Source organism: Coloeus monedula (assembly GCF_965178545.1).
Source record: "Coloeus monedula genome assembly, chromosome: 5".
NCBI classification, from domain to species: Eukaryota; Metazoa; Chordata; class Aves; order Passeriformes; family Corvidae; genus Coloeus; species Coloeus monedula.
Window position 1 is genome coordinate 47,386,088 of NC_138785.1, and position 16,138 is coordinate 47,402,225.

The 16,138-nt window shown below is 39.9% G+C and overlaps 1 protein-coding gene across 5 annotated transcripts in view; it reads left to right on the forward strand.

The window, feature by feature from the left end:
* CLOCK (clock circadian regulator) overlaps positions 1-16,138 on the forward strand; it is a 68,769-nt gene that overhangs the window by 15,048 nt on the left and 37,583 nt on the right. For all 5 annotated transcript variants that reach the window (XM_082282076.1, XM_082282080.1, XM_082282079.1 and 2 more), the window contains exon 4: positions 15,612-15,722. The gene's annotated coding sequence lies outside the window, so the exon portion shown is untranslated. The remainder of the gene's footprint in view (positions 1-15,611; positions 15,723-16,138) is intronic.

Sequence of the window (16,138 nt, forward strand, 5' to 3'; positions counted from 1 at the left end):
GTAAGTTAGGAAGATTCCTCATTATTTTAAGTAATCTTGCCTTAAAACTATTTCACTGTTATGTTGAAGTACTAAGTTTGTTTATTTTTTTAATGTGTTTGGTATAAGTAAATGGTTTCAAGCTGTAATGTGTGCTTAAATACAATACAGCTGTTTCCATTACCCTGTTAGCATGTGGCCTGAACATAAAATTCATGTTAGTTTCAGGATTTCCTGTGACTATTGATAATTTTTGGTATCCCATTGCTCAGTACCAGTGTTTAATAGGCCACTAGCAAGATCCTAGGTCTTTGAAACCATTCTCGCAATATGGTGAGCAGAAGGGAATTAAATAAAACCTGATTGTCATTTTCATTTTTGATAGCTGATACATTAATTGTAAATGGAAATACCTATAATGCTTTTATAAATATTTCTTAATGTTGCTTTTAGGGACTTAAGTGCTGGATGATCTAAGTCAAGTTTTGTTAATTAAGTGGGAAAAGAGCCTATGAGGGATAGAAGCATCCACTGTGAAGGGGCCTTGGTCCCAGCAGCGAAGGTCTCTGATGGTGGGGGTGACTGCCAGAGTGGCTCCTGGATGGTCAGGCAGGGAACTTTCCTTAACATTGGGATCTCAAGAGTGCAAAGACTTTGAGGTGCAGGAAATAAGCACTCAGAAACATGTATCTTGGTACATAGAAATCATGTGGTCTGATCGTTCTGTGAAAGAAAAACTTGTGAATTGTAAAAGATAAAAATTAAAAAACTGAGGAAAAGAGTTTGAAGTCACACAAATGTAGCAAGTGTGGTCCTCAGTAGTTGATAGGATTTTTTGTTGAGTATTCTAGAAGGTAAAAAGGACAAATAGTTCTCACAGAAATAACTTTGAGTATTCATTTGAAACTTTGTAGGGTTTATATAGGGTGCCAGGATAGAATCTGAGTTTCCAAAAGTACAAAAAGGAGCTGAATTGTGACCTGCCCCCCCCCAATCTAATCTTGAAAATTCTTGTCGTAAATCTTGTAGCTGCAAAGTTTATAAGAGCTTGGTGTAGAATTTCCTGATACGTTTTGTCTTTCAGTCAGTATCATGATCTTAAAATATTTTTGAAAGAATGGGAGATATATGACAGAACTTTGCTATGAGCATTGAATTAGTCTGCAAGGTATTGAAAGCCTTCATTATAAAAATTCCCAGTGCCTGAAGAGTAATATTCTCATCATAATTAATCAACTTAATTTACAATTAAATTGACTATACCCAACATTTTGAAGATCATACTCATATATGAGAAGATGGAATTTGTTGTTTGTCTTTTGCTGTTTCTCTGGTGACCCTCAGAAGGTGATTTCAGTTGGTTTTCTGGACTTAGCACAAGCTCTGAAAGTTTCAGAGGAATGCATGCTTCTACTGCTCAAGAATAAAGAAAAAGTGAGAAAATTTGTTATCTACATAAATAGATAATGTTGTAGAAACACAGAATGTTAAAAAATGTTAAATGTTACAGTGTTACTTCAGACTGTAATTTTTCTTTGAGCTTTGTTTCCTGAACATTCAGAAATTCCGTTGTGTTCAGTGCTCCAATGTTTGAATTAAGTAAAGATACTCTTCCTTTATTTCCATTTAAGAATATATACAGAATGATTACAATAAAATTAAATTTGGAGTTGATTTTATATACTTTTTTTCCTATCGCTGCATGGCTGTTTCTGTTTAGTTCATGCAGCACTGTCTCTTTTGTTACATTAATGTATCATCTTTCCCACCTGAACAAGTCCAATGACTGACTAAATGCTGGCTGATTCCATTTCCTTCAGAATCTTGCTTGTAGCAGGGTGGCAAAGGGATACGTAGCATCTGTACCCAAAGTGGTTGCAAAATGTTTTGCCAAAAGTTCCTAGGGACAAGAAAAGTAAACTTGTTTTGTCTTAGTTTTATTCATTCTTTATCTGAAACAAGAGTTATTTCCTCTCTGTATCAGTTGCAAAACTCTTCTGGTTTGTTAATTTTTTGGGGGTTGTGTTTTTGTTTTGTTTGGGTTTGTTGGTTGGTTGGTTTTTTTGGGGGGGGGGGGGGGAGGGGTGTCCCCTTTCCCTGTTAAGGCACTTCTTGCCTTTGTAATAGGAAGTGCTTGTTCTTTATCTCAGGTCTTGCAATCACTGTAATTCCCATTGAGCCCACATTCTTCTGTTGAAAGTTCTGACAAAAGAGTAATTCTAGTGTTTTCTTTAGTGAAATTAAAATTTGGAATTCTGTAAGTATAATGTTGGGGTTTTACTTAGGGTAGAAGCTTGTTTTTTCAATTACAGGTAGTTGTATTGAGGGATAAACTGCAGGATCTGGCAGACAGTAGAATTCTAGAAAATTAAGTTCTTCTGTTAAAGCTTGTTAATGGTAGGAATATAATAGTAAGCATGCTAATACAAAAATGTATTTTGCCATATTTTTTGGATAGAATCATAGAAATGCTTGGTTTGGAAAAGACCTTAAAGATCATCCAGTTCCAATCCCTCTCCCCCATGAGCAGGGAATGCCATTCACTAGATTGGGCTGCGCAGGGTCACATCCAGCTTGGCTTTGAACACTTCCAGGGATGGGGCATCCACAACTTCTCTGGAAAACCTGTTCCAGTGCCTCAGCACCCTCTGAATAGAGAATTTCTTCCTAATTTCTCATTTAAACCTTTACTCTTTCAGTTTCAAACTGTTCCTCCGTATTCTGTAATTGTCTGCTTGTGTAAAAAGTTGCTCTCCCTCTTTTTAAAAAGCTCCCTTCTAGTACTGGAAGGCTGCAGTGAGGTTTCTGTGGGGCCTTCTCTGCTTCAGGATGAAGAACCCCAGCTCTCTCAGCCTGTCTTCTTAGGAGACGTGCTCCAGTCTTCCGATCATCTTCATGACCTCCTCTGGGCCTGCTTTAGCAGGTCCATGTCTTTCTTGTGTTGAGGATCTGAGAGCTGGATGCAGTCACCCCTTGTCACTGGCCTTCATCTGGACATAGAGTCATTGACCACAACTCTCTGGCTGTGTCCATCCATCCAGTTCATTTTCCCTCCAATAGTCCGCCATTCAAACCTATGTCTCTCCAATTTGGCGAAAGGGATGTTGTGTGGGACCATATCAAAGGCCTTACAGAAGTCTAGTTAGATGACATTGTTTGGTCTTAACCTCGTCCGCTGTTGCACCATCACAGAAGGTCTCCAGATTGGTCAGGCATGATTTGCCCTTTGTAAAGCTGTGCTGGCTGTCTCTGATCACCTGCTTGTGTTGTATGTGCCTTAAAATTGCTTCCATGATCTTCCCAGACACAGAGTGAGGTTCCTTGTTCTGTGGTTCCCTGGATCTTCCTTTCTCCGTTTTTTAAAAAATAGGACTGATGTTTCTGTTTTTCCAGTCAACAGGGTTTTTGTCTGACTGCTATGGCTTTTAAAATATGTTGGAGAGTGGCATGGCAGCATCATCTCATCAGGTCCCATAGGCTTGTGGCTATTCAGTTTCATCAAGTGGTCCCAAACCTGCGCTTCTCTTACAGTGGAAATACACTGAAATGACCATCCCCTGGTGCTTCCCATGTTCTGTTCTGTTCTTTTTTTTTTGCTACCTCATTCATTTTCCTTTTGTTACCACTTTGTGGTCTCCAAAATGATGTGCAGGACTTCTGGGGAAAGTGGTGGGTGGAGGTAGAGGGGAAGAGGAGGAGCTGCTTGTTCGGTAATTTTTGACTTGGACTACACTTCAGTGTTGAAGCTTAAAATTTTCCAACTCTCTCATTTTATGGAAATGTGAAGTCTCACTTCTTTCTTTTTGAAGATGCTTTCCAGTGAAGTGCACTGCCTACTCCATTTTTCAGGCAGGCAAACAGTCCACTCTTCACAAAAGCTTTATAGAATAATTTAGCTGTGCATGAGTCACCCATGCTGGGAAATTTAGGCGTCAGAAACACTGCCACAGCTGCACAAATCATGGATTGTGCAATCAACTTGTAAAAAATAAAGTGATGACTAGCACTAAATATTTTTAGAAGTGTTTTACTTACATACATGCATTTCTACATGATAATTAAGTTTCAGATAAAATATTAACTTTCTGAAACACCTGTCACATGTTCTTGGGTGTTGCTGCTAGCAACTGTCATCGTTTTTAAAAAGTTATGTCCATTTGGTATACCTGTACAATTCTAAGTGTTACAAATAGCTACTGGTTGTATAAATCACTCGTCAAGTTTTCTTAGTTTCAGGTTATTAATTCAGAGGAATATCCTTGTATAAGTATCTGTACTGAGGATCAGCCTAAAACCATCCAAGTTGATGCTAATTAACATGCTATTTGATAGATAGTTTGACAGCTAAGCAACACATCAGGTGTACATATTTACATTTTGCTTGAGATTCCCATTGATTCTAAGGCTGAGTTCTGGGTTTGTTTTCATATCCAGAAGCTGATCCATGAGTCTGGATCACTATATAGAAATAAGCCGCATTCTGCCCAGAAGCTTTTTGTCATGGATTGCCATATGAGATGAAACAGCGCATGGGAGAGTAAAGATGTTTCATTTAAATACGAAGCAGGCTTCTCAAGTAGTAGCTACAATGCTCATTTCTTTGAGCACAAATTTGAATCTCATTTTTCCTAATTTTGTTCCCTGGTTGTAATTTAACATGTGGTGTAGGTCAGCATGAAATGGCACTGTTGCCAAAAGATGTATAACCTATGATTTGCTGCTTCCCCTTCCCCTGTGCCAACGCAGCTTTTGAGCAGTCAAATGGTGAAACAAATGTAGTTGATTTAGCTGAATGAAACAACATTTGGGTTAGTTTTGGGCTGGACCAGTTTTAGGCTCTGTCAACTGATCACATATGAACTCTAGCTGAAAAAAAGGAATTTAATATGGCCATGGAAATGAGTGGTCAGAGTAATGATCAAAGGCTAACATTATGAAAACTTCTGGCTTGATTAAGGAGATTGGTAAAAGAGCTTACTAACATAAGTAGCTGCTAGGGCATGAAGTGCCTGGTCTCTGTAGCCATGTAGTTACCTGTGTGGTCTGTGTGTGTTTTGCTCTTGCTATCTTTCATGTGGTAGGTCTTCATCTGTGGACAGATTCAGAGGAAGTACTTAGTGTTACTACTCCCACATTCTAGGTAAATACCCTGACCACTTAGGAATAAGTCTTTGTCTCCTGTTTAAAGAAAACCAACCAACCAAAAAAAAACACCCACAAAACAAGCAAAAAACCCCAACAAAACAACCACCTACAAAAATCCCTTGAGTTCATTTTGTTTAGTTGTCTGGCATGGTGTGCCACTTCCCCTCTAACCCCTCCTTCACTTTTTCATGTGGGCATAACTGAGAAGCGGTAAGATGTTTCTGGATGTGCTAGATACTTGTACCTTAAAGGAGTAAGTTGATGATATAGAATAATATGATGTCCCTTAAACCTGATTTAAGACTCATAAGCTATATCCTTTGTGGACTGTAAGGGGCGAGGATGAAGCAGGGCAGCAAGTAAGATTACAGCTGTGGACTTCAGGAGAGCTAACTTTTGCCTCTTCAGGGATCTTCTTGAAGGAATCCCATGGGAGCAGGAGTCCAAGAGAGCTAGTTGATATTCAAGCATGACTTCCTCAAGGCTCAACAACAATGAGCAAGAAATTGGACAAAGGGGGCAGGAGACCTGCATGAATGAAAAAAACTCCTGTCATATTTCAAGTGTAATCGAGAAATACACAGGAGACGGAAGCAAGGTCAGACCGCTTGGAATCAATATAGAGAGTTTGTCAAAGTAGAAATAAGACAGGAAGGACCAAGACCAATCTGGAATTAAATCTGATCAAGGATGTCAAGGACAACAAGAAGGGCTTCTTCAAGCACATAACAAAAGAAAAGCCTAGGATAATGAGGGCCTGTTATTACATGGAAGGAGACCCTGGTGACAGAGGGCACAGAGAAGGTAGAGACACTGAATGCGTTCTTTGCATTGGTCTTCACTGACAAGACCAGCTCTCAGGAATATCTGACTCAGAGAACCAGGGTGAAGGAATATTGGAAGGAAGACTTTACCTTGGCCAGGGAGGATTGGGTTAGAGAACATCCACGTAAACTAGACATCAGCAAGTCCATAGGCCCTGATGGGGCCTTGCATCAACAAGTGCTGAGAGAGCTGGGGGCACCATAATGAGGCTGGTCATGAGAGGTTGGGGCAATCAGGAGAGGGACCTGAGAACTGGAAGAAAGCAAATGTCACCCTGGTCTTCAGAAATGGCAAAAAGGAGAACCCAGAGAGCTACTGGCCAGTCAACCTCATCCCAATCCCTGGAAAGGTGATGGAGTGTCTCATTCTGGAGGCCATCTCTATCAATGTGGGTGACAAGAAGGTGGTCAGGAGCGTGCATTCACTTAAGTGCAAATCATCCAACCTGATTGCCTTTTATGATGAAACAACTACCTGGAGAGATGAGAGGAGAGCAGTGGAATATTGTTTAACCTCAATATCAGCAAGGCTTTCAACACTGTCTCTCACAACATCCTTGTACGCAAACTCAGGAAGCATGGTCTGGTTGAGTGGACCGTGAGGTGGATTGAGAACTGGCTGACCCCAGAGAGTCGCTATCAGTGACACGGGGTCTTGTTGGAGGCCTGACACTAGTGGTGTCCCCCAAGATTCAGTACTGGGAATTGTTTAACTTATTCATTAATGACTTGGATGAAGGGGCAGATTCCTCCTCAGCAAGTTCACTGATGACACAAAGCTGGGAGGAGCAGTCCATACCCCAGAGTGCTGTGCAGCCCTTCAGAAGGGCCTCAACAGGCTGGAGAGATGGGCAGAAAGGAAATTCAGTGAAGGCAAGTGCAGGGTCCTGCACCCAGGGAGGAGTAACCCTGTGCACCAGCACAGGCTGGGGATTGACTTGCTGGGAAGCAGCTCTGTGGAGAGGGACCTGGGGGTCCTGGTGGACAACAAGCTGTCCATGAGCCAGCAATGTGCCCATGGGGATGAGAAGGCTGATGGTATCCTAGGCTGCGTTAAGAAGGGCATTGCCAGCAGGTCCAGGGAGCTGATCCTGCCCCTCTACTCAGCCCTGGTGAGGCACATCAGGAGTGCTGTGTCCAGCTCTGGGTTCCTCAGGACATGAGAGACATGGAGCTCCTGGAGCAGGTGCAGTGGGGGGCAACAAAGATGATTAGGGACTGGAGCATCTCTCTTGTGAGGAAAGGCTGAGGGAGCTGGGCCTGTTCAGCCTCAAGAAGAGACAGCTGTGAAGGGACCTCATCAATATCTATAAGTATCTGCAGGGAGGATGTCAGAGGATGGATCCAGGCTCTTCTCAGTGGTGCCAAGCAATAGCAGAAGAGGCAGTGGGCAGAAACTGATGCACAAGAAATTCCACCTGAAGAGGAAGAACTTCTCTACTGTGTGGGTACTGAGCACTGGACCAGTTTTCCCAGAGAGGCTGTGGACTCTCCCTCACTGGAGATACTCAGGAACTGTCTGGATACAACCCTGTGCCCGGTGGATGACCCTGCTTCACCAGGAGGGTTGGATGGGATGTCTCACTTTGGTCCCTCCCAGCCTGACCTGTTCTGTGATTCTGTGATAAAAGCACTGGGTGCGGAAATAATTTATATAACTTCTTACAGACCCTCTTGGCCAACTGTTGACTTTCTTAATTTCTGAAAGTTTTAGAATAGGATAATGAGAACAGAGCAGGAAATTTTGACTGAAGTTTTCTCTTGATTAGTCAGAATTCTTTATGTAAAAAGTGCAAGTGTTCATTTGAATGTAAAAGCTAATAAATCTTCATTGGGTGTTTTTTTTCTGGTCTAGGATAGAATTTTAGAAAGATTCATTTGTGTTAATTTCATAATCTCTTTTTACCTTTCTTTCCCACCTTTTAAGACACATCTGCATGCTAAAAGTCTGGCAGTTGAAGTGCTCACATAATGTGTAGGTTCATGTATTTCAGGAAGATTAATTGAGGTGGATAGCTGAGTCTTGTAGCAGTAATAATAACGATAAAGCCTCATTTTCTAAACTTAAGCTTGCATTTATATCAACACCAAACAGAAATTTTACGTGGAATGGAAGAAGAATTTCCTTGGTGTTATCTTGCTTTGAATGTGTAATAATTGTGTCTGTTGAAATTGATAAGTAATTTTCTCCAGGACAATTTTCAAAAAGTAGTTGACTTTCTGTATTTAGTCATTCTTCCCTTTTATTATTGGGGTAGAGGAAAACCAATGTTTGACTCTTTGATCTGTCTCATTTCTTGGTGAATTATCATGTTTATTTTCCAGTATAGGAGTAAAATGTTTAATAAATTTTTCTCCTTTGGTTTGATTTGTTAGCATTCTTTGTAGTATTTATGCTTTGATGAAAATGTGACAAACCATTTTAGAAAAATTGATTGTTTAATGTTTGTGTCTGATACAAAGCATCTAAAATTCATAATGCTCAGTTTCATAAATATGCACATTTTTACTTGGACTAATTATTTCAAAGTGTTTTTAACTTCAGGATAGATATCTTGGTACTTTAAAGTTTTTTCTTTAAATTTCTGTTAATATTGAGAAATCAATTTTTCTACTGTCTGATAACTTTATTCTGTAGAAAAAAATTGATTTGTTTATAGTAAATAATTTTATGGGATAGTTATGATATTTGGAGGGAATTTAAATCTAAGAACATGTGTGTGGAATTTTTTCACCTTTTGAATTCCTGAAAAAAACCTGTTAATTGTCTACCTTCTCCGTTCCATCTAAGAAGGAAGAAGGAAGCTTGGTTTTGTTTGTTCATTGTAAAATGTACCAAGTTTAGATGAGTCCTGTGAGAGAATACCGGACTGCAGCTTTTATACCATCTATAGCACTTTTTTCCTTAGCACAGTGAGCTTTAATTTAGGATCTGTTCTTGAGCTGGCTAGCTGACTGCAGGTTGTATCTTCCCAGAATTCCATTAAAGGAAATGGAGATTTACACAGGGATGTGAAACCTTTCAGTTTTGAATTGTAACACTAACTGGTTAGTGATTAGCTTCTCTTGACCTAAACTCCTGTTGTGAAGTCCTGTTTTTGTGTTAAGCACCATTTAAAGAGGCAGTAGGTGTACTTTTAAGCCAGACTTGATTATGCAATATATATTGTATTTTAGATGTGCAAACACAGCACATACTCAAGTCTAATCCAGGGTACCCTGTTATAGATCCAGGAGTGGCAGATGTAGCTAAGAGGTTCCTGCTCTTCTTTGTCGAGGGGTACTGTTTCTTAGCTGTGCCAATTTTCAAAGGTACATGGAGCCACAGTTTTTAAGTAGTCTTTATTATTTCATTCTTATTAAAACTGTGTGATATGTGCATTCTTTTAAACACATAATTTCACAAATCTGCTTCAGTGTGTGGCCAGAGCTAAAGGGGTGCGCACCTCCAGTGAGAGCCAAGGAAGGGTGGAGCCTTATAGAAATGGGAGCAAGTGGGATCATAACATGTAGCCACTGTCTTTTTTTGTACAGACTAGTTGCATAGGATTTGCAAATACTGTTTCTGCCACACTTACAGCTTTGTTATTGAAGGAAGGGGATCTCTTGTAGGGAACTGTGTACAAATGGCTAAGAAAATATTTTAAATGAGAATAGCAGCTGTTTCTGATGGATAGGTTATTAAATCCTGCCTTTCAAATTTATCTTACGAACTTGGGTTTGTACTATTTTTGTTTGTCCTTTTTGTTTTTCTGATTTGGGGAGCTTGTTCACTGATGACTCAGAAAATTTGTATTGTATCACTTTCTTTTAGTATCTTTGTTAGTAATTTGATGGAGACACCTTAAGTGTAGTTAGTTGGGATCCTGGAAGGCAAAATACAGACAGCCTGGAAAAGGATGGAGGGGAAAAAAGCCTGGTAAGTGCTTCAGCACCCCGCAGCCAAGGATAAATTATTAGACACCTAGCAATCTGCTGAGTGCTTTCCTGGTCACTCCCAGGGAGCTGGAGGGAAGCCAGTCTCAGGCAAAGAGCCCAGATTGCTAGCAAATTCCTGGTGAGGTGGCAAGTCTGAGGATGTTCTGAGAAGTCAGTTTGGTGAGTCAGAGGCCAGATCAGTGGGGTACATGGACAAGTGTGGGCCAGGTTTGAGTGCATCATGTGATTTAGGTTGGAAGGCACCATAAAGATCATCTAGGTACAGTGTTTCCCTTTTTCCAGTCATCTGGAACTTTGCTTGATTGCATTGACTTCTCAAATATTACGGAGAATGGCTGTGCAAATACATCAACCAATTCTCTCAGGACTCCGAGATGCATCTTATCTCAGGTGTCATGGGCTTACATACAATCAGGTTCCTCAGGTGATCGTGAATCTGATCTTCCCTTACAGCGGAAGGGACCTTGTTCCTCTAGTTTCTGTCTTGCAGTCCATCCATTCAAGAAGTGTGGGAAGAGAGGTTGCAAGCCAAGACTGAGGCAAAAAAGTTGTTGAGTACTTTAGCCTTCTCCTCATCTGTTGTTACCAGTTTACCAGCCTTGTGTAGTGGGTGTGTACACCTTCTTTGACCTCCCTTTTGTCGTTAATATACCTATAGATGTTGTTCTTGTTATTCTTTGCATCCCTTGCCAAGTTCAGCTCCAGCTTCACCATGGCCTTCCTCATCCCATTCCTCCACAACTGGATTGCATCCCTACAGTCTTCCTGGGATGTCTGTCCTTGCTTCTGCTTGTGCATTTACATCTTGCCCTTTAGTTTGACCAGCAGTCCCTTCTCATCCTTGCTGGACTCTTGCCTTCCTTGCTTGATTTCTTGTGCCTGGGGATTGTTAGCTCTTGTGCTCTGTGGAGGACATCCGTACAGATCGCCAGCTCTGTTGCTTGTCCCAGAGGGCAGTGTCCCTGAGGTTCATATTGGCTGGCTCCAGAGGCCTAACTTCACTGCTCACCAGACTCAGAACTCCACCAGCTTGTAATCACTGTAGCCCCGGTAAAGGTCTCAGGCTTATTAGAGCTTTCTTGCATGCATCTTCACTGCAGTCTGGACCAAGATTGGAGAGCTGCACTGTATCGGGAAGGGAGCTATGGGGCCACCTCTGTGTTGAGTAAGGGCAAGGAGGTACAGACTACAGAGAAGGGTAGAAGAGTGGCAGCAGAACAGCCTGAATGATCTGGAGCAGTGGAGTGGTGAGCAGGGGTGTTTTCATTATCTGTGAGCTAGAGAGATGGAAATTGCAAACTGTGGTCAGTCCCAAACTGTAGCGAAATCTCTCTCCTGATGAAATCTCTGTCCTGATGGCGGGACAGTCTTAATATGTGAAGCATGCAGGAGAGAATTGCTTTTTCCTGTAATCCTCATAATTCATGCTTCTATGAAGATGATATTTGCAGTGACTTTTGACCAGACTTGTTTGAACAGCTTGCTTAGGTCCATTACCTTGTCAGGGAGTAGACTAGGACACATCTGTGTGACAAACCATTTCTAAGAACTTAACCTGTCTTTACCTCTGTTGTTACGTTTTCTGCTACCCAAGGTGATCTGTAGCCTCTTCTAGCTTCTGTGAACTGTGAATGATGGTGTGCAAATAGTATGCACTCTTTCAAATGTCATTATAACTCAACTAATCTGTGATATCACTGACTACTACCATAGCAGGCCTCCTAACAGGCATTTCATCTTTCCTGTAGACTGTTTGGACTTATTCTCTTCCCAAAAGTCCTTTTGGAGGAAGACATGAGACTGCCATTCAGGTAATGGCAACCCACACCACCAGTCTTCTGTTCTACTGTTCTTTCTCCATTATATGTTCTTCAGTACTCTCTGAAAAGGTGATGGACCTAAGGAAGCTGCTCATCCACAGCAGACTACTCATGGCCACTCACAAATTTTCCTATTAAAAGCCATCTAGGATCCATCTGTGCTAGAAGCAGCCCTCTCCTCCATTGTCCTGTGAAGCACTGGAAGATGAACACCTGCTGCTATAGCTTGTTTTATCTCAGAAAATGACATTTCTAGGATGCGTCATCTCCACAAATACAGACCAAAAACTGATTTGTCGATGTGGTAGAGGAGAGGTTGCAATATGTGACTATTCCCAGCTGCCTAAATAACCTGTTCGGCTGCAAAGTTTGAACAGCATTCCTTGAAGTTCCTTTTAGCCCTATCTTTTGGGGTCTTTTTTCAATTGCCCTTTTTTTTTTTTGGAGGCAAAAAAGGAGACGTGTCAGTTTTAAAACCACCATATTTTCACAGCCAGCCTTTGCTTAGCAAGAAAAGATTAATCAGTCATTACCATAATTTGCTTTCTGTTGGTGTACATATCATTGCAAGCAAAGGAGCAACTACCTTGAAACCTGCTTGCTTGTTCTGTAGTTCTACCAAACTATATGTGATGAGAGGTGGTTATGCAGGTGGTTATGGTTTATCTGTCTAAAAATCTCTTGCTCTCTACAAAAGTCTGTGGTTCCTGGAGAGAAACTAAACCAGCGCAAATTCTTCCTTTTCTCCTCCCCTCTACCCCACCTCCAAAAAAGAGAAAAATAAAGAGAAGAATGATTGGGCTGGAGGTAAACCAGTGAAGCAAAGAGCACAATGGAAAATATGAGTGATAGTGTTGTACTATTCTGGGCAGGAGATAATGGCTGGATCACTGCTTGCCCCAGTTATGGTATAATGTCCTAGTAGAGTAAGACCCCAGAAGTTCATAATCCAAATGATCAGAAGCTCATGGAAAGGAGTATCAGGAAGGTTTATAATTATCCTCAGAATCTCTATAATGAGCAGGGCTTCTGATGCTGTGCTTACATTGGGAGTCAGGTTCTGCTGAGTGTTTGCTCAGTGTGATGTTCCTGCTCTTGGTCTTTCTTACCCTGGTGGGTGACTAGTGTTAGAGCTCTGCAGGGCATTGGGTGCTGTGACTTTGATTCTTTAAACAAGATCTTCTCTACAGCTAATCCTCAATTATTATAATAACTAGTTTGCTCCCCTGGCAAAATTGGGTTATAGCACAGAGATCAGGTTGTATTAAAGAAGTTGATCTATTTCTGTACACTATTTATGTACACTGTACACAGAAGAAACTGTAGTGTTGGAAAACTGTATTGCTTCATATGTTTTTCCTGTGATGTTCCCTGTGTGAAATTGTCTTAATAATACAAGCCACGACACATTATTTCTGAGGATTGTAATCTGCAAAATCATGTATTACTTGTATGCCTTGACATAAATTTTACGTAAATCAAGGTTTTTCTATAAAAATATATTTTACAGTATAAGGACAATACTTACTCTTCCTCAAAAATATTTATCAGTGTTACCAATAGAATGAAGTGCTGGAGTCATAGGGATTTCAGTTACTGGCTCTATACAAAATGAAGTACAGGCAATGTGTTCACCATTGGCCCATTCATTTTTCAGTCCAGTCCTGACAGAACATCTGTCATGAGCAAGACTGTGCTGTAATTTCATACTTTCTTCAATCTTTGAATTTGTTTCCAATATTTAATATTACCAGTGTACATGCCAATATTGATAATAAAATTGGACTGAAGGTACTGAAATTCTTTCAGTGTAAAAAATGGAATTTTTTATCAGATGGTGTGAACTTTATTACTTTAGTTTGGATTACGGCTTTTTATCCTGTAACTTATACAGAACCTTTTTTATTTGGCCAAGCAATGACTTGGGATGCAATAACTTATTGCCTCTCCATGAGTGATAAGTCAGCATAGTGCAGAAGTTGCAGTATTGCTAGTTTTTGTAATTTTTGTACAGACTGAGCAATTTGGTGTAGTAATGGTTTGCATATCCGTGGCAGCAGATAAGATTTTTGATTGAGGACCTCAGCTTCCTTTAAGATAGTAAGTTTCTAGCTGCCTTGGTTTACAGAAAAGCTGGAAAACATGCCTGTATGTGTTCAAAACACATGGTATCAAGTGACAGACAGATGTAATTTATTTTTTTAAAAAAACTAATGAGTTGTGGAGACAGAACAATGACCTTTGAACTCTTGTGGCTGCCAGTGCTGGCATGTAGGCTGGCTTTCACATGCATGCTATTTCTACTAAGTTAGAGATCTATGTGGTTTTGGCAATAAAAGCTTTTCCACTGTAATTAGCTTCTCTTTTGTCTGATTTAAGCTTGCATGTGTTCATTTATGATATAAACATATTCCTTTCCTGCTCTTCTTAAAATACCTTTTTGAAATATGTGTAAAAGCTCCCTTTTTTGAAACATTATAGAAGATGGTTCTGTGTTTAAGACCTGTGATGTTTATTTTAAGTGTGTAATTGTGATTTAAAAGAAGTGCACCTCTACATACTGTAGAGAGGAGGTCTAAAATTTTCATCATTAGAACTGTTAGGCACTGGGTGAGAGTTGGCAGAGTTATTCCACTCCAAGCAGTTTAAAAACACTGGTTTCATGTTGCAGACTTCCATGGGACTTTCTGTCACTATTAATGCTTGCACTTGTCAAATGGAACAAAACAAAATAGGAGAGGAGGCTGTAAGCCCCTAAAAAAAGTAGGTCAATGGGCCAGCAGGTTATTTGGCCAGACAAGAACGAGTGGCTTCATTGAATCATGCTGTAATTGTTTTTCTCCTGCTGGCAGATTGCTCTGCTATGCTTTAACTTCCTATGTTAATATTTTCATCTGTATTTCAACCACTTGAGAACCTCTGTTAGGTGCAGGAGAAGGCACTTTTCAAATCAAATAAGTGATAATTCTGGTATTTTCTGTAAAAGTCATCAGTGAATTTAGGAGTAGCATAACCTTAGTTTATAGATCCCAGCTTCCTTTTTAGAATTTAATATACTTTAAAATAAAATTTTTTAGTAATGGAAGAAGTACATATTATAGTGAATTTGTTTTATTTTAGGACCAGTAAGCAAGGCAGATGGAAACAGGATAAAGATGAGGGGAAAAAACCTGATTTCATGTAGCTTAAAAATGTAGAAAGTGGCATGGTTCAAGAGAAGTAACTATAAATGAAATGTAATGGTATAGAGAGACTGGAAGTAGGCAATAACTTTATGTCAGTGCGGAGTCTTTGTATGCAAGAAGTACAGTTGTGAAGCAAGTTTGGGATACATTCCAAGAATTGATTTTGAAGTGAGTTTTGAAAGAAAGAGTTAGTGGCTGTGTTTGAGGGAGAGGCAATAATGCAACTGGGCAACTTCGCTAGTTGTCAGCAGCAGAAACATTCTACGCATTCTGGAGTCCTGAGAATAATAATTTTGGAGACATAGAGTGGAGAAGATGTAACAGAGAAAGCCAGAAGAGATCCTAATAAGAACTTCAGTGAAAAGGTGTTTAAATAATGGTGTATAAATATACTTTGAAGGTAGCAAGTGGAAGTGAAGATGTAGATGGTATGGGTGAAACCAAATTCAAAAGTGAAAAGGACATCAAGACTAAAGACAGGCATAAAGTGATAGCTTAAAGCCAAGATGAAACGGTGTCAGAATATCCTGCTTATCAAGAAGAACCTTAAAGCAACGTCAATTCAGATAGTGAAATACTTGAGATACTTTTGATAAGCAGAATATTGCATTTAGTGATTACTCTTGTTAAAAGAATTGCTTGTCTTTATTAAAAAATTAAGAAGTCTATAGCTTTTAAACTCATTAATTTTAAAGCTTTCCTTTGTTATTTTTTGACAGTTTGGAATTTATTTTCTGCAGAAGAGGATACATCTAACTCCACGTTGTGCTTCACAGGAACCAGGCATTGTCCCTAAACCTCATACTTTAACAAGTCCCAAAGTGTAAAAGGTAAAATTGTGTTCTTATAATTAATAAGGTTCCCATGGCTTTCAGTTATCAACACAGATGGGCTGAATAGCAGTGTTAAGTAGTACCTTTTGTTCTCTAGAACATGACTGAGTCTGAATCTTAGAAATAGACATAGTCCTTTATTTATCTAGTGTTTACTTTCAGCTTGACTGGTTTTGGTGGAATTACTCTGCAGTCTTATCCTTGGTATGTATAAGTACTGAGAGTGTTCAGTGTCTTGCAAATTTGGGTGCAAAGACAGAAGAGGCAGACCTTGAAAGATGAGAAACAAGGGTGCTACAGGTGCATTTCCTGTACTTTTCAGCACTTTAAACTATTTGTCTTGATACCAGATCTAGGTTGCCAGTTCTGACTGTATATATTGCAATATACAGGATCTGTATATTGTAATCAAT